The sequence below is a fragment of the Centruroides vittatus genome, unplaced genomic scaffold, assembly GCF_030686945.1.
Source record: "Centruroides vittatus isolate TY-2023 unplaced genomic scaffold, ASM3068694v2 contig_1863, whole genome shotgun sequence".
Lineage (NCBI taxonomy): Eukaryota > Metazoa > Arthropoda > Arachnida > Scorpiones > Buthidae > Centruroides > Centruroides vittatus.
In genome coordinates this window covers 806138-833901 of record NW_027121147.1, presented here as the reverse complement: position 1 = coordinate 833901, position 27764 = coordinate 806138, and the positions used below count along the sequence as shown (strand labels likewise).

General features: G+C 24.0%; 2 long non-coding RNA genes across 2 annotated transcripts; one reads left to right on the top strand and one right to left on the bottom strand.

Annotated features, from left to right (window-relative positions):
* Positions 1-4556: 4556 nt before the first annotated feature.
* On the bottom strand, positions 4557-25950 carry LOC136970003 (uncharacterized). Its single transcript, XR_010879922.1, has 4 exons — positions 25813-25950; positions 16995-17243; positions 8657-8901; positions 4557-4567 (listed from the first exon to the last, which is right to left on the bottom strand). It is a non-coding gene; the product is annotated as an uncharacterized lncRNA (long non-coding RNA).
* On the top strand, positions 12070-23112 carry LOC136970004 (uncharacterized). Its single transcript, XR_010879923.1, has 3 exons — positions 12070-12432; positions 21615-21929; positions 23058-23112. It is a non-coding gene; the product is annotated as an uncharacterized lncRNA (long non-coding RNA).
* Positions 25951-27764: the final 1814 nt, after the last annotated feature.

The following is a 27764-nucleotide window of genomic DNA, read 5'->3' as shown; positions in this document are numbered from 1 at the left end:
TTTTATGCGATATTGATTTTTTGACATAAGGCCTATACAAAAGTTTTTATAACCGAAAGTGGTATTACTTCATAATAAAATATAAAAATCTTTGAACGGTGCCTATAAATTTTTTATCGCTATTCCGTGTAGATTATCTTATTTATTCTCATTGCTTGATTAAATTGCAAATTTACTATTTTCTTTTAATTAAGATTAAAAAGAAATATTTTTATGGTTTCGTTTAACAATTTGTTAAGATATTTAGTGAAATGAGAACGAAGAAAAAAAATCGAAATCAGTAGTTAGAAAAATCGTGATTTAAACCATAAATTACTTATTGAAATTTACTTAGACTTGGATTTTCTCATTAATTTTTGTGTGCGCGCATGAAAGTATACAGCCTATAAATTATGACTTTTTAATCTTCAGTTCGACTTATCTTGAATAAATAATTTTGAAAGAAATTCTTTTTTATAATATGGAAGCTTTATCCATTAATAGTTTATATAGATCTAGACATTTTCCTTAAAAGTGTGTATTTTCATAACGTTAAAATACCAGATTTCAGGCCTTTAAGTATATAATTTATATAAACAAGAAAGGCCTAGTGTTTTAAAAAAATACATTTTAAATTACTTTAACGTTCTCTTAACGAGTAAATTTATTTAAAAATTGACAATTAAATCACAAATTTTATACCACAAATTACGTTAAACAATTGTTATTTTTATTTTTAACTAAAAACTTGTTTTAATTTATAGAAATAATAACAATTTTTTTTTAAAATGTAATCCTTATTAACACAACATCACAACTTAAATTGTTAATGAAACACTTAAGATTTTGTTTAAAAAAAAGTAAAGAATAAATAAATAAACGGAAGACAGAAGAAAAATAATAATCAGCTTATGAATATATCAATAATTATTAAAAATTTTCCATTTTTACAGCCAATATAATAATGTAGGCCTAGTTTGTTTATAAATAAACTGTTATGAAAATTATTTATTTAGTAACTCAATAATTGAATTATTAAAATTAGACTGAAAAACAGATTAAATATTCATTTTTATTTACTTGTAAATTATAGTAAATATTTTATGGAAATTTTTCAAATAGTTAAAACTACAATTTTTCATGTTAAATTTAAAAATTTTAGTTGTATATTCTATTTAAGATGCTTAAACTTTGTGTCTAGTGTTTTCAGAATTTCAAAAAATTACTTCAGGATAGAAAATCAATGTGGAAAGTTTTATAGCAGATCATAAACAGTCTAGTTTTGTCAAAGTTGAAAAATATCTTCTTTCCCTTGTGTTTCATCAATTATCCTGCACCGTTGGACACGTTCAATTTAACACAGAATTCCAGATATTACATAAAATATATTCTTAGTTATCTAAATAAAATCGTTAAACTAAGATGGTTGAAAATTTTAATAATAAGATTCTAAATCATTAAAATAAAAATTTGAATGAATTTGTTAATTAGGCCTACTTTCATGTAAATGCTTTCATGAAACTCTCAACTCTATATAGCTGAAATGTTATCAATGGCACCCTTAAATTATTAAGGATTATTCCTTATAGGCTATTATTTACTAAAATAATTTTCTTTTAAAACAAAGTATGATTGCGTTAACTAAAAGCAGATTCATTAGTTAATAGCAGATTTATTTGTCAGAAAATTTATCAAACATACGTTTAGTCAATTTTCTATAAATTTAAGATATATTTTTAAATTTTATATCTTCTAGAATGATAATCGGTTTGATATTACAACTTACATTACTTGTATAAAAAAGCGTTAAAATGTTTTTAACAATCTATTGTAAAATATGTGTTTTTATATTTTTAAAATCCATGGGATGTTAGAAAGAAAGTGTAGGATGAGAAATAAATTTTAATTAGATCTTGTAAGTTAAGAGAAATGAGTAGATTTAAACTAACGAGAAGCTGGATGTATTCTTATAAGGTAGAAGATAAATTCGGTGGAACACCTACTGAGACATCATGTCTGAAGCACACCCGAACTGTCCACTATACTTCTATCCCTGCTGCGTGGCATTCGTTGCCTGTACATCTGTAAAATTTATCAAGAGTCGTGTTTTCATGTTATTGATACTACTTGTTTTTTTTTTAAATCTTCTTCTTATAACCTACGCCCTAGATAATTTTATATATAACAGTTTTGCGCAGAAAGCTCTGTCAAAAATCTAATATTAATACAAACAGAATTGCTGCTCGGTGTATTGGTATACTAAGTACAGCTTTCTATTTCATGTATTAGTTTAGCAATGAAACAGCTTTAAAAATAGCTGCTTCATTGCTAACTGTAACATTGCTAAACTTGCAGGCCTAATACGCCGGATACAAATCTAGCCGATTTTATTGTAATTGTTCACATGTTTCTTAACATCTTATGGCCTAAATAAATTATCATACATATTTTTTGAAAACTTTCAAAGAACCTAATTAAATTTATTTTCATTACGACTGCATAAAGTTATCTTAGCATAGCTCGATTTACTTAAAAAAAATCGAAAATTTTAAGAATCTTGATGACTAAAATTATTGTTACAGGCATCTAAACACCACCTAGCCATGTATGTAGGCCTATATATGAATACACTTATTCGTAAGTTCATGTCACTCGAGAGTTTTAACTTAATTATGAAAGAATTAAAACTTGAAAAGCTTTCTACTAATTTCTATAAAATATTTATTGTAAATAATTTTGTAGTACAATGAAAGTTTAAAGGTCTGCATGTAACTGTAAATTTTCTCAGAAGTTTATATATGTCATGAATAAAATATTACACCCGAACCTATTTAGAAAGTACAAAAAATTATAAAAATTTCCCTATAAATTGAGAATTTCTATTAGTTAAAAATCATTTTTTCGATTTATAAATTTAGGTTATATATTTCTGTACTATTTGACAGGAAAATCTGTTAAGATAAATATTATTTTATAAAAATTCTATAAGAATAGAAAAGAAAACCTTTCCGATCGTTTGGACTCCATTAGAATGATTAAAAATATTTTAAAAGCCAAATAAAAATACTAAAACTCTCTCTAATCTTAAAAAATTAATGTCGTTTGTGAGTTTTTATTCGTAAATATTTATTTTTTATCAGGCCTAATTGAGCGAATATTTTATTCAGTAATGTTCAATAATGTCTTACCTGGACAATTAGGCCTTTGGGAGAGAATTTTGTGTTCCACTGAATAGAAAATTAGATATTTTCAATATTGATACCGAATGTCGATCTTTAAACTGGGAAAGCCTTAGGTAAATTTACAGCACCGTTATCAGAAATGGCGAAAGAGAAGTAGTGTCGGTGAATGCGTCACCTTTTTCGAAGATAGAATTTCTATCCCCCATTCTCCACCCCATTTCCGGAAATTGTGCGTTGTATAGGAGGAGGGAAGGGACATAGTCATGGGAGAGTATTTGCTACCGGGTCATTATAGTAGATTCTGGAATCAGTGTTAGACCCTCTTGGTGGTCCTCTATGGTGAATGTACTATAGGCCCATCCCCTGCTTTCTTGATGGATATTGTTTGTCCCTTTAACAATAGGTCGTAGTCCCTCCTCTTGGAGTTTGTCCCTCCCAATAGTTGATTAATAAATATAAGGCCAACCATAATACATCGTGTTCAATACGTCTAACAAGCGATTTGTTGGATCTTTGAACTCTCTCTTTGAAATCGTGTATATCATATTTATTAACAATGCTTTCAGCACATTTTGTAAAAATTTTCAGCTAGAACAAGATTTAACAGTACAAGCCAAAATCCTGGTTAAGTTCAATGTTCCTGAAGATCTTGTACAATCTTCTTGACATATTTAAGATCTTAAATTCTTTATCAAAAGTTTGTTACAGGTATATAGAATTTTAAAAAAATCATGATGCTTATTAACGCATAATTAGTTAACGAATATTTGATTAATTATTGATTTTAACGATGGTGTTAACGGTACAGAAAAAAAAAATTCTAAAAATATTCTTAGCGTGCACTGCCGTTTACAACATTATGACGTTCAAACTCACAAAATGACGTAAAATGCTGACATTGCCCCGAGGAAACGCAAGGACAGCCATCAACAAACAATAAAATTGTCTTTAAATGGCGATTTTTATCGCTGAAGATTGTATCGCTCAGCAGTAGCAGAGATTTAGCATCAGGTGTGAGAGGATACGCAAGAGATCTACGCTTTTAAATTTATTAATAAACTTTAATAAATTGATATTGATTATGTTTTAATTAGTCTTAAATACTCAATTTCGTAATTATTGCGGCAATATCAAGCTTTCTTACGTAATAATAATTAACGGCAAAACCGACAAACTGGAAAATAAACTTTTATTTTATTTTTCTAGTCACGTTTTTAAGGCATAAATGAAATATTAACCTATTCGTTCATATAATAATACAATTTTTATAACGATTCGTTAGAAATAATTATGTAATAATATGACATTTAGACCATCAATTACGTCAGTTTTATAAAAAAAAATTATATTACAAAGCCTATTATAAATTTAAAAACTGCATCATATATTTTTTTTCTTCTGTGAATCTGCAAAATAGAAAAATTAATTATAAATTTTCGAAATGAATAAATATTTATATTTAAAATGATTTATAGATTTTAATTAATATTTTTATTATTTAAAAGCGTTGTTATAAATAATTACTTTAAAAAATTTTATTTTTAAAAACACGTTTAAAAATTTAAATATAAGTCTAAAAACTGATTATATTCTTTCTTACGTTAAATATATTTCTGAGTAAAAAAAAAATAAAAAAATTAGAATAAAATTTATTTTAATATATTAAAAATTGAAGACTAAATAGAAACACAATCAATTCATTTAGGCCTATATTCGAAGAGCCCCAAACAAATGGTAGAATCTGCTAGTGTTGTGATTTTTTATCTGAAAGGAATGTAAGAAAGCGTGAAATTTTTGTTTGTATTTAATCTTTAATTTATAATAATTTTATATTTCTAAATTTATTATTCTAATATATTTAATTAAACTTTTAATAAATGCATTAAGCATTAATAGAAGTATAAATTATTACACTTAGATCTATAAAAATATACATTTACAATCTATTCAAAAAAAAATTTGAAATGAGTATTATTTTTAAAAAAATCAATATATTTTATTTTTCTATTAAAGTTATGTATTAAAAATTTACAAAAGATGTTAAGTCGTGTGATATTTTTATTTCAGTACTTTCTTAAAATAAAAATTAAAAAATAATATTAAACATGTTAGTGAAAAAGGCGAGTTAATTTATTGAGGATTTTACCTCTAGATTTAGTTATTTTACTCAGATTACATAAAGTAAAAATGCGGGTCTTATTGATTCGAATCTTATGTATTTTAGTTCTTACTGAAAATATCAGTTTTCTGCATTAGTCTCGGTACCTGTTCATCATGAATTTCTCGAGTATATATGCGCTAAACGGTGACAATCTGTTGAAACACAAAGCACGTCCTGTCATTCAGACAAAGTCATAAAGTGGTTGAGTTTGTCACGACAGATGCTCAAATCGTGTATCGTGTATTTGCCACGAGTCAACGCATGTCATCTAATATCAGACTGCCAATCCCTGCAACGAAATCAGACCCAACCTCCTTGCCATTTAGAAGATTGGTTCATGACATACAAAGTTTGATGTAACTATCGAAACTTCTTCATTGAAAGAATGACTATTTTTACTTTATATATTACGTGTAACTTATATTGAATTGTATTTCCTGAATTTTATATCTTTCTTCTATGGTTTGGAAGAAGTCTAAAATTTTCGAAATTTATAATCGATATATTTTTAAACTTTTAAAAATAAAAATATCAGTTTTCTCGCTGTTAAACCTGTATAAGAAAATTTTAAAAAATAATAATAAAAATTGCTACAATAAAATTTGTTAATCTTTAAAATAAGATTAAACTATAAATTTTATATTTTTAAAATGTTAAATAATTAGATTTAATACAAAATTTAAATTTAAAAATATAATTAATGTTATAAACTAAATCATGCAGTTTATAATTGAAGAACCAAATAAATTAAATTAATAATAATACTGTTAAATTATGTCTGATATATTAAGATTAAAATATATCATCTGAAATATTAAATTTAATTGATCTGGTTTATTAATCTATATAAATAAATCCGAACTAATACTTACCAGTATTAAACTGATAATTTTTGTCATAATTTAATGTTTAAGTAATTTATCTCGATTAAAAGTAATTTAAAATCATCTGCTTTAAAATTAAATTTAATAAATAGAAATAAAATTTATTCTAAAATATATTATTGCATACATAATATCCACTACTATATTCCTTATTATAATATTTAAGCTTATAAATTTGTATTTCTTAATATAAGCGTATAAATTAATATTTGAAAGGTGTTATAAATAAGAATTTTTTCTAGTTCCGCTATATCTTATTCAGGCAAGAGCATATTTATCTTTTAAAACAAACAAAAATACAGTTGAGATAGACTATATACCTACTTATTATCTATACAATAAAAATGTTAATTTATATAAATAAAAAATTAAGTTTTCTATCATAAATGATTGCTTTAAACCTAAGAAAGAAATTTATTTTTAAAAGAACAACTAAAAAAAATCAATATGATGCGTAGGAAAGCCCTTCTTTATTCGATTTCCTAAAACTTTCAGAAAATTAATCGTTTTCTTTTATTATATAAGCCAAAAACTTAATTCTTCTAACAAAAATTCGTTTAAAAAAGTAGATAAATTGCTTGATAATTTGTTAAAACTAAAAGTAAATTTTGAATACCTTTTTTTAAAAAAAAATAATCTATATCATTAAATTATAATTCGGATTTCATTTATTAAACTTAAAATTTCAGATACATTTTTGAATATTTTATTTTATTTTTTATGAATCTAATTACTCTTTTAAAGGTTCTATACCCGTTTTTAATCAAAATTTTCGAGGAAATTTACTTCTAAATGATACACAAGTTTTATTCAATAACTGAAGTTATATCTATCTCATAAAAAACAGTTTCGTATAAGATATAAATCAAGAAAACAATCGTGTGAAAGCTCAAGGGAGTCCAATGTTATTTCCCTGATCAAGTAAACTTCCCTACAGTTATGACCAAGCATTTCATTTTTAGTTTAGGAAATGTTTTAATAGAAAGTTTAGAAGCACTGTTCTATATAATTTTTTTTTTTTAATTCGATTTGCCTCTCCTTCAATGTAATGATTTATAAAGGACTCCATATTATTCAGTTTTGAGTTTTATCTTCTAATATTTTGTAGTTTGTAACACGAAGTATTAACTTTAATTTTAAAAAAATTTAACACTATAAATAATATCAAGATATTTAATAATTAATTGTGCTAAAAAAGTCTGCATGCAGTAACGTATTTATAACAGAGAACGGCTCTTTCATTATTCAATATATACTTATTAAAATTTCATAATTTTAATTAACAATGTTATATAAAATTTAGATAATTTAGAATTTAAACAATAGAATTAATTAATTAAATTTTTATATTTTGAATAATTGAATTTAAATTTTTAACAGTAATTTTAACGCATTTGCTACCAATTCTAAAAATATCAAAAAATATATTTATCACGGCTTAATTATCTAATATAAAATCTAATTCTGGTTCATCTATAAATTGGCTTTAAAAGGTTTAATATATTCAGATCAGATTCCAATTAAAATCTTTTTTTTTTTTTTTTAAATACAATTTTTCATCTATATCGTGCTTTTTACTAGTTTTATAATAAGAACATCATTAGCATTAATAATTACTTGTAGAAGGAATTATACTATATTAAAAACTATATAATTTATTCAGAAAATACTTTATCAGAAAATCTGAAAAGCACAAAAAAAAAAAACAGGAAGTGATATTCTAATTAGTTTATGAATTAAAATTGTTTTTATTATATAGTATATTTTAAACTTTTTAAAATATAGTATTCAGTTTTCTCGCTGTTAAACCTGTATAAGAAATTTAAAATAAAAATTATTATGATAAAATTAAATATGGAAATGTAGAATAATTATAATTTTCCAAATAAATGTTTTTTACGATTTATTTAAAATTATTCTATATTATTAAAAAGAGTTTTAATGGGGCCTAATTAAATCGAGTTGATTTATATAATTATAACGAAAACTTAGCTCACATATTAATAAGTGTTATCTAATCATTGTTAAACATACTAACAGGGAAAAAAGTACAGGATATATTCAATAATCTAAGTTTATTCTAAATATTCTTATATAATTTATTTTTATTTTATTGCAGGATTATTTTATAGAATAAAACTAAATATGTAATCCGTTTTTTAAAACTTTCTTATAATTTCATAAAAATAATAGTCTTTTATAGACGTGCAGAGAATAATGATATAAACAACTTTAGATCTATAGTATTATTATTATTATTATTTCGGATATAATAAATACTTTTGACTATTTTAAAATAACAACTTAAATGGAAACAATTATTCTACACAGTAAATCTGTTTAAACACATTAAAAAAATATCTAGTGAATAGTTTGATCAAATTGATCTAACAATAATTATACTTTATATAGAATAAGGTAATGAATAATTTAATCAACCAGGAAATTACCTTAGTAATAACATCGAAGTTATCTTTCTAATAATAACCTTATCCAAACACTAGGTACTATTCTTTTTTGTATCGTATATATGGTTAAAGTGTAATACGCTGTCCTGTGAGATAACGTTATGACAACTCGAACTCCATTGCCTAAAGTTTATGGTCTTCCTTAATTCTTAATCTTCTTTATCGCAAACACTGGATTTCGATAAGAAAGAGAACTTTTTCAATTCCAATTTATAGAAAACAGTGCCCTAAAGGATAAAATAAAAACTGGATAAGAAGTTATTTTTCCGATAGGTTTTCACTTTTGTAGATACTATTTATTCTAATTATATTCTATTTTCAACTTATAATTTAAAACTCGTTCTTAATATCAACATAATGAGATTATATTTTCTTATTTATCGAAGAAATTTTTATATAAAAGTAATTAGAATTTAATATAAAATTCATCTACAAAATAAATTATATTATAAATTTATATCAGGTTTAGAGTATAAAAGTAGATTTAATGACAGAGAATGTCTTAATATAATAGAAAATGGCTTTGAATTTGACTTCTATTGTAAATTTTAATAGTAACATCGCCTACTTAAATATAATATTAATCTGACTTTAATTTTATATTATAACATTAGTCAGTTTTATTACATAAATTATAAACTAATAAAAATACTAATATATGAGTAACATTATTCAGAAAGGCTGCTAAAAACATTTAAACTGAAAACTCCAAGAGAAAATATCAGCAATACTATAATACCAAATTATTTTCAACAATTAAACAAGTTCTATGTTAGAAGCTATACGCTTTATAAAATTAATCGTAACACAGAATCATCTCAAAATGTTTAAACTTAAATATAAACGTATAGTATCACCATGGTTCTAGGCCTACATTTTCAAACTTATTTCTTAGGTGAGGGCTCTAGACTTGTTTGGTTACGGTTTAGGGCCTCATATTAGAGCTTAAATTTGGCTCTGAATACAGACAATAATACATTAATGAAAAATAATCTTGTATGAAGGAGTTATAAAACATTTAAACGAAGTTATTTGGAAAGCCTAAGATGAGCTTTGAATCTAAGAAGAAATCTTTGAAAAGTTATAAATGAAAAGATCTACAATATCTGTGATTTAAAAAAAATAGAAAACATTTCTTCCGGATTTCAAAGCGATTTAACTAAGTAGGCAAATTTCGATTTGAAACACGCAAGTGCTATAAGTTATATGTATTCTGACTCATCATAAATTAAATTTACCAAAGTTTTAAATCAGTCTGTGCAAAACCGTATAAAACAGTTATGAATTAAATTAATGTAATTAAATAAATAATATTTTTAAATTTGTACCAACATATTTCCTGTATTAGGCCTATTGGTAGGGCTGTTTCAGTCAGGTTTATTTTGTATAGAACATTATTGTACATTACTTCAGAAAGCTTTTAGATAAAATTTAAAACTTTTCTAGATACAAATACAATTTTATTATATATTTTTAAAAGAAAAACACACTAAATTATCAAAATTAAACTTAAACCTATATCAAAATCAGATATTAAATGTCGTTTAGTTACTAAATAGATTTGTATCTTGTAGGCCACACACAAATAATAACTGATAGTCAGCATCATACGCCCAGACTGTTTTTGTTAAATTTTTATTTACAGAATTTAACAGAATTAAATAAAATTAAATAAATCTTAAAATCACAAAAATGCATCATTATAATGTTAGGATATAGCAGTTATGTGTAACCATAAAAGATGTAATATTAAAATGATAAACTATATCATTTATTTTACTGAAATTAAATATTAATAATATATACATATATTTATTTATTTAATTAATCTTTAAAAATGTTTACTGTATTGTTTCATAATCTGTGAAATAACAATACGAGTAAACAATACTTTCACTTTACTTGTATTATTGTTTAATAAGTTTGTGTGATAAATAATCAGTAAGTTTACGTTTACTCCTTTTTGATCTACTTAATTTTATATTGTATATTATTTATACTAAAAATTGTTTATATTTAAAGGAAAATCAGTAAATAAGAGAGGTTTACTTTGTTGGCAGCCATTTTCTATTTACTGCAGAACGTCGGATTGTCTAAACAGTATTCATCATTCGGCTTCATTTATTATTTTAATGTTTTTTTTAAATAAATATTTTATTTATTTAATTTATTTGATATTATTTTATAGTTTCGTGTATTTATCCAATTTTTCGAACAATAGCAGGCCATTAAGTTAGTTACTTCAATAAGCTAAACCTATTCTTCGCTTGATATTAGATAAATGTAGACATTCTATTGCTAAATTCCAACTGAATATGAATGCAACATATATTAATTTACTTATTTTTGTTTAGTTAAGTACGCTTTAGTGCCTTAATGCATTAATGGACTAAGTCAGTGTATTATGAACAAATGTATTTATTGGAAGATTTATCTTTCAATATCAGCATCTGAGTAATTGAATATTGTTATTTGATTTGCTAATGATTAATAAAAATTTATCTAAACTTTCTTAAGTGGATTATTTCTTTCGAGATTGGAAGTTTTCTTTCCGACAACCGAATTCTTGGATATAATATTTTTTTTACGGCATTTTAAATATTTTGTTAATCTCATCAATATATAAGCCTTATAAGTCTTACCTATCTGATTTCACTGATTAGTCTCTTAGGTATACATTTACGTTATTTCTAACTCAAAAAAGAAAGGAAAAATAAAATAGTAAATCAGTTTTTTTCCTCTATAGCAAATGTGAAATAATCCTGTAATGATTTTATTCAAGCCTATTTGGTTTCAGGAATAAATTTAATATCCATTTTATTTATAAATTTAAACGCCAACGAATTTAAACAAAGAATAATTTTAGTACGCCTAGAATAATGATTCTATAATTTGGTTTTATTTAGAAATAGAGAATATGGAAATTAGATTTATAATAGCCGAATTAAGCTTTCATTTTAAAATTTTATATGAAGAGCAAATTGACAGAGTTATTAAGTTTTCAAAATGGTTTTTCACATCTTTATTTCGATTATAAGCAATGTTTTAATTCGTAAATCATTTACTTTTCTGCAAAGAATAGAAGCATCATATAACATTAAACTGTACTTAACTGAAACAATATTATTTAAACTTATTTTATAGAGTAAATTTTCACTAAATTCAATTTCTATCCTATTATAATCTAGGCCTAGATAAACGTAGTATCTGTTTATATATATATATATATGTATATTACAACAATTTTTGGAAATTCTGTAATTGAATCTAGTTGGAGACATTTTAAAATGAAAAATGATTTGGTAATCTTAGAAGGTTTCAATTTCAAAAGTTTATATATATATATATATAAACTTTTGAAATTGAAACCTTCTAAGATTACCAAATCATTTTTCATTTTAAAATGTCTCCAACTAGATTCAATTACAGAATTTCCAAAAATTGTTGTAATATACATTAACGTTGGTCAGACATTTTGAAGAGATAACTTGATGTCTTTAATTCTTCCAGGCATAAAATAATGTAGAGTTTGAATGTGAAATCTTGGTAAAGGCTAGTTACGGTTTAAGATGTAGTATTATGTATGCAGCAGCCAGGCGTGTTAAGTAGATTTAGTACAATGAATGATTGGTGCTCGCATACTTAGACGGTCATAACTAGTGAGCGGGAAAAATGGACGAATGAGGCTCAAGTCTCGCTTTGTGAACACAGACACGATTCAATTGTCAGCATGTCGGACACTTGGTGACAGTCGGATGGTAAGTCTTCTTGATTCTTTCGTCGAATACTAATAGCCGTTATTTCCATTTTTTACATTAAATAAATGTTCTGAAAAAATAATAAAAATGGACATGACAATACATTAAATTTATTAGAAATAAAATTAAAAATTCTTCTATGTTACATTCATATCTTAATTTTAATATATTACTAAATGCATGAAGGATCTTTCGTTGTGATTGATTTTACGTATATTAATTGAAGAATCTTTTTTTTTGCATTCTTTAAAAACTATAAACAACAAATTTATGCACAAATAAAGATTTCATATTACAAAAAATATAACTAAAATTAAACGAAAACAAAAAAATATTATAATAATCTGTAAACTAGAGAGGATTTATGCAAGAATACTAAATTAAACTTTGATTTTAGGAAAAATATCACTGAAATGCATACAAAATACATTTTTTAAAGATATTCGTTATACTAATATGCATATTAAATCGATTCATAATATAAATTAAGCTTAGATATTTATCGTTTAAGCAAAGATACTGGCTACTTCCAAAGTTAGACCTTTATATTTATAAAATTTTTATTATAGCTTTTAAATTCTTACAGATAAATAAAAACATTAAATAACGTATCATAAACATGTTATATCATAAACTTATTGTAATGTTTATAAACCGAGGCTTTGATCTATAACCTATAAAACAATGGATCTAAACAATCTCTGAAATCTTTAGATTTTTTCCGTAGATAATCGTACAGTAAAATAACAGTAGATGTCTCTTTCTACTAAAAAGTAAAAAGATTTATAAGAATAATCCAACAATCTCAATTAAAATAGTTTTTTTATGCCAGTTATGCCAACTGATTAAGAGTAATTGACATTATCAACGTCATACCATCTTAACACGTGATTTTCTTTAGAAAATCAGCTTTTCAATCGGCATCTATTGCAGTTTTTTTTTTTATATAAAAAAAATTTATATATTTAGAACACCTGCTTTAAACCTTGTGTCTAAATTCGAATGATTTACGATTTCTCAAGATTATAAATTAATGAGAACAATCTGAAACAAGCTCTCGTCTGCCGAAACTTAGGCCTACTAAATAGTTTTTTCTTCTAAAATTGACATTTAACACCATATAAATTGCGTGTTCGTGTTCATTTGGAGATAAATGTAAGCCTATATCTCGAAAACAGTTTGATCAATTATATTTAGTCATATAATTAATATTTCTTTTTTTTATATTTTGCTATATATTTGATTTAAATTATCAATTTACACAAAGAATATCAAATTCCACTACTACATTATTTACTGATTTTCGTAATTTAAAATAAAAATATTTACATTAATGCAAGATTTAGTTGAAAACCGATGAAAATTCTCTTTGAAACGAAATTGTAGATGATAATTCCTTTGGGTATGCTTTTAAAATAGGTTTATTTTTATCATCACAATAAAGCTAATTTTATAATCTATCTCATCAATGTTGTTACAAACTTGAGAATCCCCATAATTCTAATTAAAATATATACTTTTCCTGTTAAAAGAGGATAGCGATTTCTAGGCAGAAGTAGTTTGCTAACTGAGAAATAAGTTTTGTAATCACGTCCACCATTCTTAATTACAGTGATATGTTCTAATTTACCTGTAACAGCAGAAACTCGTGGGACAGACAAATCCCAAAATCCCTTTCCTTAATCATTCCGAATAGATGTGGGTCATTACACTGTCTGACTCTTTGCTTACCTTTCGACCAATGGGCGCCTGATTCTTTGTTTGGCTCTGTGTCATTTGTAGATAAAATGCGACAAATATTGGTAAAGACTTAGAAAGTGACATTGATTCATTTTAATGGTCTGTGAAAAATGAAGCCATTTTCGATACTTAATTTTTTAAAATTAAATATTTAATTAAATAGAAAATAAAGCAGTTATTATTGTTCTGTCTTTTTAAATTTGATTTGTACAAGTTAATTATAAATTGTGGACGAACACGTGTTTATCTTAAATATAACATTTGCATAATTAATGAAACAATTCTCATGTTTGTGAACGTTTGAACTAACACATTTTTGAAGAAAAAAAAAAAATAGAACTAGATTCAGATTTCAGAAAATTTATTAAATTAAAGGTAAATCGTATAATTATTTGAAAATTTTGCTTATCTTTCATACTTAAATGTCGTTTTAAATAGTAATAATTTGCAAATAAGAAAGGAAAACTTCTTAGCTTATAGGCAAATCAGTAATTAAGGTTATTGATTGGAATTAAAGTTATTCATTTTAATTATAAGAAAGATTGTTTAAAATATGACTTCTAATTTAGAATTATATTTATTTCCAATATTTATTGATTATTTAACTTATAATTGTATATTTCTAACATTTTCGAAACTGAATAAATCGAGTAGAATAAGTAATTTCGTGAAGTTTAATGTTATATTAATTATCGTCATCAATAAAATATGAAACTTTTAGAAATTTATCGTTGAATCAAGAAAATTATCTGATTTGAAAGAAGATATAAACACTTAAACCGCCTTTTTATAAACTGCATGTAGGCCTATTAAGTCTACTATATAAAACAATTACATTTATTTTCATGTTGAAGTAAGATGTAATACATAAAAAATGTACAAATTACTTAATTTTGTACAAAAAATGCCCAAATTTCGTTAAGAACTGTATCAACTGACAATGTGCGATTGCCGGATTTGTTTGAGGATGATGAGATTTGATTTAAACATTTAACAGACACTATAGCTTACTGATAGATGCTATTTAAAACTACGTTGTGGTCATAAAAAATTATCTAAAGAAGACCTTATACAGTGTATATCTATTTTATAAAGGTTAAATAGAAATAGATTACACGACTTACAGACAACTGTTATATTTTATATTTAACAAGAAAATTGAAAATACTGTGCTTTCTTTTAAGTAGATTTTACTGGATAATGTAGGACGTAGATTAGAAGAGAAAATATATAGATATTAAATGCCAAAAAGTATGTACTGGTAACCATCTTGTAGGCCTATACTGATACCGCAGATGTCATTTTGGTAGATCTAAATAGGAAATAGGCTTATAACACTACACAACAGAGATAAAATTATGACACTTTAACCTAAAGATTAAATTTAAATGAGAGTATATCCAGGCCTAAAACTTATAAAATGTGTTTGATAGTTTTTGTATATTTTAGAAACAACATTCCAATTACTGTAAAGTTCTCGTCTCACTTCTAAAACAGGATAAGTTGAAAGAAAAATTAGATTTTTGATTCTGCAATTCTCATTTTTGATTAAAAATTGAATAAATAAATATTGCGATTTAAATATATTAGCAAAATTTTTGTTATAGAAGATAAACTTTTGGACTGAAAGTTAGACTGCATCAATTGATAATAAGGAAATATTATAAATCAATTTATTATATATCAATAGAAAATATAAAAAATACATTACTACATTATATTATAATGCAGTATTATACATATAGGCCTAATTTTATATATATTTCTTTAGTAATATAGCCTTCTTTTCTTCTGACTTTCTTAAATTTACCATAAGAATTTATCAACATGCACTAATAGTAAATATAAAGAAGTTGGAATTCCCTAATTCCTTTATATCCCTTTTTAACATATTCATAAATTTATGTGGCTTGTTTCAGAAAATTCGGAAAGAAAAAAAAAATTGTACTTTAGGGAAAAACAAAATATTTTTATTTTTAGGTCTACAGGAATAGAATTAAGTTACTTATTTGAAATTTCTTCTTAAATGAATTTAATAATAATGTTTTTTACACATTATTTTTATTCATTTTAATATTTAAATCCAAATTTCAGCTAAAGGTTACAATAATACTGTAATTATAAGCTTTTTTATAAATACTGGAATCTATATTTTTATTCTTTTTATTTTAAATAGAATTTTATTTAAGTAATATATACTTATGAAAATATCAAATTTTAATTTACTAGCTAATAAATACAAATATATACAGTAAAGAATATTTAAAGAAATAGATTTGGTCATAACTTCTTAAAATCAATGCTGATTTCATTTTTTTTTTTTTTAATTGAATTCGTTTAATCACTTAAAAAAGGTACACCTTATACATATACGGTACCTATATAATGTGTAATAAACAAGTTTTAGCGAATAAGTAAATTAAACTTTTAGATTTCAAAATACATCTATTTATATAATTGTATTATAACAGCAGAATTGTTTACTTTAGAGTAAAATAACCTATATGAATTTTTCAAAAATAATTTAAGAAATTTTGTTGTTATTATAGGTATATTAAATATTAACTGACAAATGAATTAATTAGAAAAGCGTAGGTTTCATTATTCAATGCCAAAAGCCTACAGATGTATTGGTCAACTAAATAAGAAATAAGCTTATAACATCATACAAGGAAGAAAAAATTGATATTTTAACTAAACTAAACCTAAATAAGAATATATCTAAGAGAAATCTAAATGAAAACGTTTTCATTAGTATTTTGTGTAATATTGAAGCTGAGTTTTCAATTAAATATTTTGCTATAGTTTCAAAAATTACTTACATTGATTGAAAAAGTAAAAAAAAGATATTTAGAGGAGTTGCAGCTGTCAATGCAGTTTTTGTGTTTTATTAGAAAGGTCATAAAATCACATTCCGATCGCTATGATAAAAGTCCTTCTGAAATGCTAGAATGTTGTTTGGAATATCTAACTTGTTTGAGTGCAATGATATATATCTTCAGTAACTGCATGCAGAATTCTTAAATTGTGTTCGATAATTTCCCTTGTTAGAAATATTAAACTTTCCTCATCTGAAAAAAAATAATAACTGTAATTATTGATTAATTATAATACTATATCTAATCATAAAGCTGTTTGACGAATATATTCGATGTAAACGAACTTAAAACTAAAAGTGATAGGCCTATAAACTTAAATTATTGTTCAGAGATATGCTGTTCAATAGGCCTAGAATATACTAAATTACAAAGCTTATATTTCTGTAATAATACTCTACATAAAAAAAATGAACACAAAAGTTATAAATTAATATTTTTTCTAAGTAAAATAAATCAACACGAATTCAATTTCTTAGAGATTTATTTTAGGAAGAAATAATTCATTTTTATGCTAGAGATGGGTCTATAAATAAAGTTTCAGAGATTTATTTACTTCTAATGGATAAGATTGTGTAGTTAATATGTAAGACCTGAATTTTTTAAATTTAATTTATTCAGAAAATTTTATAGATTTCATTATTTTTTCCGACATTTTTATTTATTTAGCTTTAATTTATTAAAAACTGAAGATTAAATTTATGGAAAAAAAAATTTTTTTTACAATTTTATTCGTTTAAAGTAGTTAAAATTATTGGTTTGTAAATAATTTTATACAGTTAATTACAAGTAAATCAGATTAAAAGGCTAATTAAAGAGTAATTAATTAAAAATTTCATAACTCGTGTTAATTTTTATGTATTATTTTGTAAATAAAAATAATAATAAATTATTAAAAAGACAGTAGCTCGTTAAATTAACTATAAATAACAATTTTATGTAATATCCTATTACGTATAATCTTACATTTCTAGCATTATCAGAAATGTCATCTGACATTAAATTAAAATATTTGCCGTCAGCTAAAAATTTCGTATTGTGGTTCATAAATATTTCTGAAAGAAAGCAGTTTTAAAGTAGGTCTAACTATTAAACTTATAGACTATATATATATAGTCTATAATTTAACTGAAAAGATTAATTATATTAAAATCGGTATTGATAATTTTATTCAATTTTAATAATTAAAACACAATTATAATATTAGAAAAATATAAATAAATTGAATTAAAATTGACTTCTAAACAGAATTGATAAATATGTACTATTATATATGAGTTAATAATCGAATAATTAAACAATTTCAGAATTGGATTGTAGGCCTAATCAAAATTTTGATACAATTCTTTACATTAAAATGCCGTAAAAGTATTTAAACCGAATTAATGAATGTTTTAGTTATCCTAAAATATAAAAATTATTACAGTTAATAAATGCCAATTTAGAAAAAAATTTGCTCAATTAAGATTTTTAGCCTATTGTATATGATTCTTGAAAGCTAAATCTAGCATTTTTTTTATAAAAAGATTTTTATTCCGATAAATTTTTAATAAGATATAACTTATTTAAGTTATAGCCTATAAACTGTTATAATTTACGTGTTTTTCAATCAGTTTCTGGCTCAATTTGTAAACGAATTCCTCTGAATTGTCTCAGAAAATTTGATAAACAGAATATAAAATCTGCATCATATTTATTATCTATAATATATTGGCAAAGTAGAATAAGCATATATTAGGCTTATAAACTACTAAAGTATAGACTTATATATTTTTATTTAAAACAATTGTGGTTAAATTATTAGAAATTGGAGAGTAATAACTCTATATTATTACAGGAAATTTAACTTAAACAATTAGACTTATAACATTCTATTTATAATCTGTAACTCATTTTTATGATAAAAAAATCCAAATAAATTTATGAATTATTTTTACTTTAAAAGAAAATAGATATAATATTATACAGTAGAACCTCCAATCTGTACACAGCGGCCATTTTTTCAGGTATTCATTTCGTTTTTTTTTTTTTTTTGAACAAAAATGAATACAAAAGAATCTCCATTTTTTAAATGTTTTGTCTGTGTCATTGTTCAGAGATTTGACTATATTTTACACAATTAAAATTAGAATTAAAACTGAATTGATTTAGGAAATTCAGTTCAATAAAATTCATTCAGAATATTTTTATTTAAGTACAGAAATTTAATACATTTAAAATATATATATATACATTTGTAGGGGTGATGTATTAAATATATACATATATTAATCTGATCATTGTTATTTAATAAGATGTTATCATATTGTTCGATCTATTCTACAGATTAGATAATCAATTTAATGTTTAAACTGGTTGTAGATATTCTTTATATTTACTCAGCTCAATAAAATTATGGAAATTAGAAAGGTCATCTTAGATTATTTCATTCATATCTACAAAAGAAAAAATAAATTTTATACAACTCAACCAGTTTCGAGAACACGAAAATCTTATTTATTTTGAAGGTTATTTCAGTTTATTTTTTGAAAATTGTTGCAATTCTTTGACCTCGAAATTTTATTTAATGTAATAATTTACATTATAGTCACACATTAAACTATATTTGTATTTTAAAAAAATGTAATTAAATGCAATTCAATTGGAATGTTTGAGCTACATTTAAATATTTTAAGGTAAAATTTTACCGTAAATTAATAAAATTTGGTAATGAAGAACAAGATGTTGGATTCTTATTAATTTTATAACAGTGATTTAAGATCGGTTTAAAAGAAATTCCAAAACAATAATTTTAGTAACTTTTCTTACATAATTAATAGCAATTATTTAGTTGTTATATTTAAAAATTTAAAAATGTAGTTTTATGATTGCATTATTTTATAGTTTCACTGACTAAAAATGTAATTGAGGTAAGAACAGTAGTTGATATTGTAGAAAAAAACATGTCGGGTCATTTACGTAGATTTTAATGACAAAGGAGATAAATTAAGATTAAATGAATATTACAAAATGTGTAATGAAATTATAAATAATTGTCTTTAATTACAATTTAATCAAATAGCTATAAATTTTAATTTTAGAGTAAGACTCTTGGATTACGATAAATTCTCTATGAAAAATGTACTACCTCGTATCGCCATTTTTGTTGTTTGGAAATTGTCTTGGATAGGCTTTACATATTGACTCTTTATAACTTATATATATTATCTATTTATTTTTCTATACTTAAAATATAAATGAAAACACAGCAAACTTAACTAGTTAATATTCGATTCGCTTTTTTAATGTCAATTAAAAATGAATTTATTATTATTTTTTAAACAGTTTATTCTCAAGCTAAATAAGCTTAGATTAAATATTTAAAACATTCTTTAAACATAATTTATAAAATTAGAGTTTTGAAAAAAGAGCTCCAAATACTCGTACTTAACTCAAGATATATTTTTATTACAGCAAAATTCTTCAAAATAATATATTATTTAATAGAAAATACTAAAATTAAATAATATATACTTTAATGTAAATGTATTAATCTCAAGTAATCGTAACTAATTCAAAATCGTCGAGTAGTAGATAATTTTGAAAAAAATGGATTTTCGACTACGTGAAAAATGCAATTGACATGAAATCTCTATAACCTTTTGACATTAGTCACATTTTAATAACGACAGAGACAATATACATAACGGATCTCTGTTTGTTTACACAAAATATGTTATCTAACACAGATATTCACGACTTTCATTGAACTTCAAAGGAAAACAATGGAATACTGTCCGAAAATATTTAAAATAATTACTGATACACCTTTTATATAATTTTCAAATATACTAGTTTCGAGACTCTAACACGTTTTTAGATTTAATATTGCAATATTGTTTATAATACTTGTTTGGCCTAGACATATTTAGTTCTACAGACTTGGATCTAATTATATTTTATTTTGTAATGTTCCCGAATTAATATATATTTAAAAAATTCAAAAAAATAAAATACATAGACTTACAAAAATTCATTGAAAATTTAAATGATGAGCTTAGTTTTTCTTACGCGAAAGTTAGTTCTACTGTTTTGAAAAGTAGACTTAATTATATTTGATTGAACAATTCTTTAAAAATACGTTTCAAAACGAGATAGGATTACATTTGACAGTACCACTTTATAATCTACTTAAACTGGCTTTTGATAGTTTCTTATTTCTGTTTATTGCACGAAACTCTAATGTAGTCCATAAAATTGGACAACGTTTATCTACCTGTAAGTGCTACGAAGTATTTGTCGGATTTCTCGATGGAGATCTCACTCTCTTGCCGTATCTATTTAGTAGAAAGAACAATCCAGAACAACCAGATACTTAAAATGGATATCTTAACAGGCATCGGTTAAAACTTATCGTTGGCCAGATGAAAAGTTTTGAGAAACCTATTCACTTTTGATGCTTGTCATGCATCATTCTCTGGAGGTTTCTCGAGAGGGTTGGATGGTTTCCTTAGGACCGTCCAGTACTCCACTCCAACATGCATTCGTGTTTATGACAGGCTCTATAACTTATTTATTGCCTTGTAGCGTTCCCATTTAGCGAGACAGCTGAAGGAAAAGAGAGAGAAGCTATTTTCCTCTACTTTAACTACATCACAACAACGGACGGTGACATCAGACAGACAGCGGATATCTGAGGAAGTCGCAACAATTGGCATATATCTTCATTTCTCGGTTGAACAACCCAAAGTGGACCATCTCTGATTTTGAATTTCCTCGTCCAATTTTTCTTCACCATTTGTTTTATTACAACGGAGTACTTTTGGATAATTTTTATGACAAGTCTGAATTGGTATTGAAGGAAAAATATCTAGAATTTTTATAACGGGACTTAACTCGAGTGTAAGTATTAGCTGTTCTATTAGCTTATTCTCTTTTGAAAAATAATAATTAGATCTAGGTTAGATTTTCTGTAGAAGAATGTTGCAGTTAATATTATAATTTTGACATTTTCTCTATAGTATAATGCTGTGATTAATGTAGGATTTTAACAGAAAAATGTTTGGCTTGTTTACCATCTTTGCTGTTTACTTCCGAATTTATGTCGAATGTAGATCCGGATCTACTTAATCAAAATGATATTTAGATAATGGAAAAGAAAATAAATTGAATATGCATATTACATTTATTAGGCCTACTTATAAATGTTTCTTTGTTTAAATTTAATTAAAATACTTCTAAATTCTATTTAATTGAATTATACTAAATAAAAATTTATCGCATTATACTTCCAAATAACGCCTGTATTCATAGTTAAGTATAACTAAAAGGCCTAGGTTACTAGTGAAGGAAACATTATCAGGTGAGACTCTACATTATGCGATATAGGCCTAAAAATATATTTAGTTTTAATTAAGAATACGTTCTATATGAAAGTAATATATTTTAAAAATTGGCAAAATAGGCGTAGTTATTGAAAATAACTAAAAATATTACCTTTTTATTTACTATTTTGCATTTAAATTATCTTCAAATCTGTTTCGATTATTTCCTACAAAACTTAACACGTTATTAATGTGATGGAAATTATAGTATGTCACGAACATTATTTGTATAAAAGAAAAATTAAAAATCATTACACTCTATCATTATATATAATAATTTTCTGTATTGAGCAATAGTCTGTCATCATAGCTATACATTATTTGAATATTCTTCCAAAGATATTATTATATTATATTACTAAGAAATCAACAGTTTCTAAAACTGTAAGCAAGTCTATATAATAGAATAGAACGTATCTTTTTGTTGTAAATAAATACTTTGATATTTTATAAATTATCAGCAATGCTAAGAATATTTAAAGAAGAGCAATTATTTTTTTAATATATTTTTTACATGAAAAATAAAGCATTTATTCCATCAGTTCACTTTAAATTTAAAACATTAAATATACAATTATTTGCATAAAATCTTTACGTTATATAATGAAAAAGAAAAATAACCAGTATTTCAAAATTCTTGCTTCAGTAGCTTTCATATCAGATAAATAAATAGGCCTACACGTCTACATTCTGTTATATCCACGAATAAATTAAATTCGTTTTGAATTCCTAATTTTTAAAAACACATACAGCAAATTGAAGTAAAGTATGGAAATTATGGAAACAGCAAATTTAACTAGGAAACTAATTAGTATTACAGGAAGAAAATCAATCAGGTAGGTCTGATGACAGATAGCTTGCACTTTAATATATATTAGCATAATAGATTAAACTATTCAATTTACTTACAGATTTTACTCATAAAATCATAGGCCTAGAATGTTAGAGTTATTAATGATATAAACTTTTATAGCTTGTAAAACAATTCAAGTTTGTAAATCTTTTATAGTTCTAATTATGTTCACGTAACGAGAACAACATTCACTGTAGGATTTTCATATAAAATATACATCGAATTCTGAGCAAATAAATGTATAATGTACAATAATATTTTAATTATTTATGAACTAAATTACTGTAAAGAAATTTTCATAAATTTAATCGTAATATTTTGCTGAAATGCGATTGTTTAACGATTTGTGTTAATATTCTGTTTGCTATAAATCTTTTATAAATCATATCGAAAACTTGCAAAACTTTTAATCTATTCTATTTATAATTATAGCTTTATTTTAATACTTTCATCGATCGTGGGAAGATCTAATTAGAAATTATCTAACCGCCTTTATTTTTCCCCTTTGAAATTCCAGGCGCGCCGTTGGTTAACCGCAACAATATTTATACTTTCCTTTGACTTTATGTTCCCACCATAGGTTTAATTAATTAATGAGTAACATCGTTTATTTAGAAACATTTATTAAACTAGCCGCGAAAAATTTTACACCACTTCTATCAGTCTCTTATGTAATCTCGTTATTGTTAATAGAAACAAATAAATCTAATATAATAAATTCGAGTGATTTGTTATTAAAGTGACATGCTTATATGAAATTATAAGATTTTTTAAAATTATAAACACTGTAGAGACTTTAAAACTTGTTATTTATAATCTACATCGTGTGGAGATTAATTATTGGTGTAAGTTTATTTATATATTTGCCACGCCTTTGAAATGATTAATGTCTTTCCTACAAATCCGATATTTCTTATAATATTTTAGAAAATTCTTATGTAAAATACATTTATATAATGTAATATTATTGAATACTTTCTAAAAATTAGACTTATTTCTTAAAATCGTCTTTTGAATGCGGTAAAATTACGCCTCTAGATACAAGTTTATACAATAATTCAAATTGATTTATTGTAAATTGCTGTGTTAATGACCTCAAGGCGAAGAGAGTCAGAAACGAAGATTACTACAAATTAATCTTTTAAAATGCTTGATTAAACGAGAAATATTATATTTATTTAAATTATTTTAAATGAATATAGAAAAAGAATGGTGTAGTTATGCTTTTTGTTAAAAATTTAGGTTTTTATTTTTTCAATTATTATTTTTACTAATTTTACAAAATAATAATAATCTTTCTTTATAGCTCTAATAACGCTGTTTTATTTACACGAAACACGACATTGTATCCATATTTATTATTTAACCGACAAATAAAATTTAATGCAAGAATGCCATTTTCATTATTTACCTTAAATAATTTTTGTTTATTTAATTTGACTTTTTCCTACAGACAAAACTCTTAATGAAATATATTATGCTCTTAATTATTTTTCTCAATTATTCCCCTAGTTATGGTTTCCATATTTATATTTCTATCTTAACAATTCTGTTAACACACATTTATATTATTTTTTACTTATATTCAAAATTTAAATATTTATAACAAAATTTATAACTTTTCATTCAAATTATTCATCTTAAAAATATTATTTTTCATTCTTAATCTAATACTTAGCATATTGTTTTGGAAGATTATATAGGCCGCTTACAAAACTTCAATATTTAGAAAAAGACTTCATTATTTAATAAATTATTCCATAATTTGTTCAAGTAAGTTTAGGTTGATATTTTTATTCGATGTAATTCACTTATTGTTCAATTGTGAGGTAAATACTTAAACTTTTAAGTATGGAAATAGGCCTTTATGACAAATTTGGGCAATTTTGTGTTGACTTTGATGCAAAATCGTAATTACATAATATATTTTTATCTTTCTGATTTTTAAATTTTCAAATATTATTAAATTTTATTCTTATTCGTGTAATATTTGTATATTTCTAACGTATGTATCTTATCCTCATTTTCGTTGTGTATAACTGCCACATCATCTTTAACTGTTTGAGTTAAATTAAAGATGATAATAATATAGAAAAAAATAAAATTTATAATCTAAGTAGAAACAAAAATTGAATAAACTGTCTTGTATTAAGCTTTAATTTAGTTTGCTGCTATTTTTAATTTTCCGATCGCATTCTTGATCTCTCTCTCTCTGTTTTGATTTATTTATTCCAGAAAGTATTTTTAATATCCATTATAATCTTTATATCGTCTTTTATTTACTAATGCAGATATATCTTAATTATTTGGATTTCGAATATTTTAAAAAATGAATGTAGACTACAGCAAATTAAAATTTGTAGTAGCCTACATTTCTCAATGAAATACCGGAATTGTCAGATGTAAAATAGATTAAAAATGCATATCATAGTTTAAATTTAATACTTCTTTCTTGAAAACAATTATTTCCATAAGAAGAATTTGATTTAAAGAAATTTTATAAGAGAAATTTAAGATGAATTATTAAAAAAATTGAATTTCAACTTACTCTATAAACTAGTAGGCATAGACTTATATTTTGATGCTATTTGAGTATTGCTTTAAACTTATTTATTTCGTTTCTCTTAAAATTTTCTTTTAAACATTTTTCCTGATTGACAACGTCATTAAAGCAGGATAAGCTTGACCTTCCAGATCTAAAAGAAAAACAAAAATAGTTTAAACTTGTAGAATTTAGCCTTCAATTTTTTCAGAAGTCTCAATACTTCCTATTTAGCAATTATAGTTCTTACACCAAATCTTTAATCATCTGAATTCGTTCTGACTTTGTTATTAAAATGTTTATGTTTTCTTTACCTGAAATAGATTTTATCGTGATGAAATTTGAATAAACTTATGAACCTAAATCGCGTTTTTTAAAAGTATTCAATAGGAAAAAATGTTGGAATATTTTTTAAAAATGCACTCTACAAAATTTAGCATTGCTTTAAAGTATTTTAGAGATTTAGAAATAAATAATCTACATTCCTTTTAATTATTTTAGATTCTATTCTAATCTTATCGCCATCTTCTAATTCCTTCCTTTGAACTTTATCTTCAAAGTTATCTTCATCTTTAAATTTTTTCTCGTTGTAATTAAGATATTTCAATTTAGGTTCTCATATATATTTTCGGATTGAATTTTTAATTGAAACATATTTAACGCATATCAACCCATTTTAATTTAGACTTATTTAAAGCTGTGATTTAAGTAACGTGGATCAAAAGGGATACGTTTTTTTGGAAATACATTCCAAAGAATATCTATTTGTTAAATTTTATTCGCAAATCGGAAATAAACCTTGAAATATCATCTCGTTTTGCTGATTATAATTACTAATTGAAGGCTATAAGATAGTGATATGAACTGTCATTTAAGATAAAAATGAAAAACTTCATCTGCGATACATTAAATTAATGTAGGCCTAATATTTGGAGTTGCAAAACTGTTTGTCTAACCATAATTTTTTTTTAAATCTTAAAATAAAATTTTACGTAATAAATGAGGCTCCAATACCAGAATTTCTTTTATCATAATATAATTGTGATAATTTATTTTAACATAATAAAATTATCTTACATCTCTATTTCGGTGTTTATGATCTTTTGTAACTTGGTTTTCTTCATTTTACAAACATTTTAACATTACTAATTTCTAAAATTATAACAACAATCGTTATTTTGTTCCTATTTAATTCGCTATTTTCTTAAATAAACGGTCTAAAATAAAAATTTCGATTATTTGAAATAAAATCATAAACTTATTCACCTTATCCATTGTAAAAATCTTATTGCTTTATATATATAGCCTTTATATATATTCTATTTTTAATTGAAAACCTGCTATTTGATGAATTTAAATTGTCCTTACGTGATTAAATAATTTTATTTAATAAAATAATGTATTTGATTGTCACTAAAGCCTATTTAAAAATATTATTTAATAGTCTTAACTAGGCCTATTGACTATTCAATTTTTATAAAATAATTTTTTTGGTCACGATTATTAATTATTTATCTACTTTTTTTAAATCTAAAGTTTAAACATAATTATAATATCCATTTATTTGAGTCCTTGATGTGTTTATTCTTCAAACTTTGAATGTTTGTACGATAAGTTGTATAATATAACTTAATATTTTTAATTACATAAGTTATACATGTAAGCTGTTTTTAATTTTGTTTTTATCTTAAGTGAAATAAATTAAATTACATTAAGTTTATAAAACTATTTTAGATTTAATTAATTTAACGAACTTTCGTGTTAAAAGAAGCAGTAGGATTACAAAGTTAAAACAAGAGAGTAAAGATCTCATCCAATCGTTAAAGAGGTGAGTCTAGTACTCAGTCAACTTTTCCATTCCCATTTATCTGGCTAGAATTATGCTCACGTTTAGAGTCTTGGCTACAGACATTGTGATCTTCGAAAGGTTTTGAGTTTGATTTACGTAAGAACATAAA